General features: G+C 29.0%; 1 pseudogene; it reads left to right on the top strand.

The window, feature by feature from the left end:
• The first annotated feature begins 2,777 nt into the window (after positions 1–2,777).
• Positions 2,778–3,241, top strand: LOC120203058 (annotated as a pseudogene).
• Positions 3,242–3,879: the final 638 nt, after the last annotated feature.

Genomic DNA, 3,879 nt, shown 5'->3' with positions numbered 1-3,879 from the left:
GTTTAAGTGATTATTGATACTCACATATCGGTATCGAGACCGACACCTTGATATCAATACCAATAATGTATTCTGGAATGTTGTATCGATATTGGCTACTGGTTTTGAGACTGAGGGATAATTTTTGACAAAATCGAATATGTTTTAGCTTTGAAAACTATTTGTAAATTATATGATGACTAAAAAACACTTAATAATATTTTTCACAATAAAAAATACTTGAAAACATTTTATGACAAATTTTCATAATCTCTTAAAATGTAAATTTTAACTATATAAATAATTTAATAATTCATGTTATATCCAAATCAAATATTAGTTCAACATTACGATACATGTCTTTGAAAATATATGAGTGAGAACGTTGAAAAATACTATTAATCATAAGTATATTTTATAATTTCATAATATTTATTCCTAAAATTTTTAATAAAATATATGTACATATATACAAGGATTAAAAATATTTAAAAAAATACAACAACGACAACAACAACAAAACCCTATTCTCATATGCAATGGGGTAAGGGAGAGATAGGTTAGTAGGCTGCCCCCAACACCAGATTGAGAGTAGCTTTCGTGGAAGACCTCCGGCAGTCAAAAAATTAAAAATAAAGATAAAATACAATATATGTATAAATAAATAAATACATAGTTGAACAGTATGCAAAAATATTTAATAAATATATATAGTAAAACATATACTTATAATGGAGTAAATAAAACATATTTAATATTATCTAAATAATTAAGACCATGATATAAATATAACAAGAATATATATATATATATATATATATATATATATATATATATATATATATATAAGTTATAACGCGAACTTAAATGCACACATTCAAACCTGGAAGGTCAACATATAAAAAATAGAAATTTAAACAAGCTAATAAATTAGTGACTAAATTAAAAAGACAATAACTTTAAAGACCAAAAAACAAAACCAGAAATAATCATGGAAACAAAAGTAAATATCATAAAACCAAGCACTAGAATTGCGATAAAATCATAAATAGCATACATGATTAAAATGAAACTTCTTAAAACATGGCATTAAGTGTATAAACAACCCGCGTTTGGAGGCTCGTATAAAAGGGCATTTATATTTTAGCCGATTCGTATCTGATCCAATATCAACGGATCAGATCAATTAGATTTGATTTTTTACACACCCTTAATTATTGGTTTAAAACTCAGAAATAAAGTGAAACCAAAAGTCAAAAATTGATTTTTTTGTTATTATTAAATTTAATATAAATATTTTAATTTTATACCAACACGTGAAATTATCCATTGGAATTGAATTACACCCGGAATAGCCTTGGTAGTGATAATTTTGAATAAGTAATTTTTTATATATAAAATTCATTTTTATTTTTATATTTTAATTATTTGAACTAACAATAGTAGAGGGGCAGAAACTATACGAATTTGATGTGTATAGATCAAAATAAGGACTGAAACTAAAATTTAATCATATTGAAGGGATCAAAATGAGAATTTGACAATATTGCACACATGATAGTAGACGCAGAGGGACCAAAATTAAAATTTAACGGTAACAATTGCACACCTGGTGGGACTCGAGCCCACAATCGTCTGATTAGAAGTCAGAAGCCTTATCCATGAGGCCACCGGTGCGATTCTGTCGAATATTATTATATAAGTAAAAAGTATAGAGGGACCAAAATAACAATTTAACCGAAAATCTATACACACCTGGTGGGAAACGAACCCACAATAAGTTTTAACAGGACACATATTCGATACCCATTTTTTCCATTGATTTTTTCTTGGCCTTGGCAGCCTTTGATATCCTTCCTGATGCTCAAGATTAGTAAGGTTAACATCTAGACATCGTTAACAACGGTGGGTCCGTGGTGCAATGGCAGCGCGTCTGACTCCATATCAGAAGGTTGCGTGTTTGATTCACGTCGGGTTTAAATTTCAATTTTTCCAAATGGTTTATTTGTATTCGGCGAGGGGATTAATTAATTGGGCTGCACAAATTTTTTTCACTTTTGGGCCTTCCATGACAATATTTAAGAAGTTTCAAGTTAAAATGAAAAAGCATGTTTTGAGCTCTTTTAATTATCATCACTAATTATGGAAAAAAAGCACCTGTATTATCTGGTTATCAGCATACTCAAAATCCAGTTTATCAATAGGATTGATTCAAGTGGTAAGCAATTTGATATCGTTTAAGTGGATTTCAAGTTTGAGTCATATACAGAAAATCTCCGCCGGAAGACTCACTTACCAAAGCTATATGTGCAACTTGAGTCGGTCCAAATTAGTTAATGTGAAGTATTGAGAATCTAAAGGACAACAAAAAAAAAATCCAGTTTAAACAATGGCGTTACCTTCGTTAAAGAGTTCATTAGTTGCAGTAGTGGTATTTGTTTATGGATAGAATGTGATGATATCTATTAGAATATTTCTTGACCATTGATAATATATAGATGTAACTGTTCGAATTCAAAATTTATAGGCTGAATAATTCTTAACCATTAAGATTACTTGATAGGTTTTGCAAGTAGTGATGTTAAATTTATATTTTTCTGTTATGATTAGTGCCTTGTTATTTTAAATAATATTTTAAAATGTATAAACATATTTTTAATATGATCATTATATATATATATATATATATGTTGATCTCCACCTATTTTTTTTCATAATATGTCCAATATATTATCGTCGAAATAAATGATTTTATCCCTTCTAAAAAGAAAATGGATTCTTGAATCCCTTTCACGCTCATGTCACGTCGAGGTACTACATAAGAAAAAATTGTAAAATCTGATCTAATTTATCGTAATCGATTAGTTAACATGTTGGTTAAATTATTCTGAAACACGTAAAAAATCATTGGCTTATCAAATTATCTATCGAGCATTGAAAAAGATTTAACAAAAGACAAACAAATCTACTATATATTTTACGGTAAGCAATACATGGAGTAACTTTCGATATAGAAGTAAAAACAAGATGTGTAGGCGGATCGACTCATCAAGTTCTCATTGAAATATGATTCACTCAAGGAAAAACACTTGCCATTTGCTGGTTATTAGGGGCATCCCGAAAGCATCTGGGTGGAAATATAGCTTTCAAATTAAGTTTTGAATTAGTGGATGTTGTCAAAGGGGGTGGTGATGCCATATGCAAAAATGAAGAGACTCATAGAATAACAGAGGCAATTAGAGCTTTTGCAAATTTTAATTAATCCTAGAATAAGATCGATATAGACACATAGATTTATGGATTCATACATCTCGATCGGAAAAGAATCAATAGAAAAAGAAAGTATCAAAGTGATGAAACATAAATCATGGATCAACTAAACCCTCTTTAGGACGTGCTTAAGAATAAGAAAGATGGATCTCATGTAAATACCATGGAATAAGGCTTGATCCTATTCATGAGGATTCCGTAAATATCTCATTTCAAAAATAGAAAGTTCGCAACAATTGAGTTTTTTAGAGATTGGGTGCAATTACTAATTCATGATTTGGTATGTATATAACGAAAATTTCATTCTCGGTTCTATGAGAATTTTATGAAAGCCTGTCATTTACTTCTCTTCGATGAAAGTTTTATTTTTCCAGAATATATCTTAATTTTTGGCCTAATTCTTCTTATGATAATCGATTTAACATCTGATCAAGAAAGAAATACATTGGTTATATTTCATCTATTCAACAAGTTTAGTAATGAGCATAATGATCCTATCGTTCCGAGGGAGAGAAAAACTTATGATTAGCTTTTCAGGAAATTTCCAAACGAACAATTTCAACAAACTCTTTCAATTTCTTATTTTGTTATGTTCAACTTTATGTATTCCTCTATTCGTAGAGTACATTA

The sequence above is a fragment of the Hibiscus syriacus genome, unplaced genomic scaffold (genome assembly GCF_006381635.1).
Source record: "Hibiscus syriacus cultivar Baekdansim isolate YM2019G1 unplaced genomic scaffold, ASM638163v2 tig00009023_pilon, whole genome shotgun sequence".
NCBI lineage: Eukaryota > Viridiplantae > Streptophyta > Magnoliopsida > Malvales > Malvaceae > Hibiscus > Hibiscus syriacus.
Note: the sequence above shows the minus strand (reverse complement) of the source record. Positions and strands in the feature narration are given on the sequence as shown.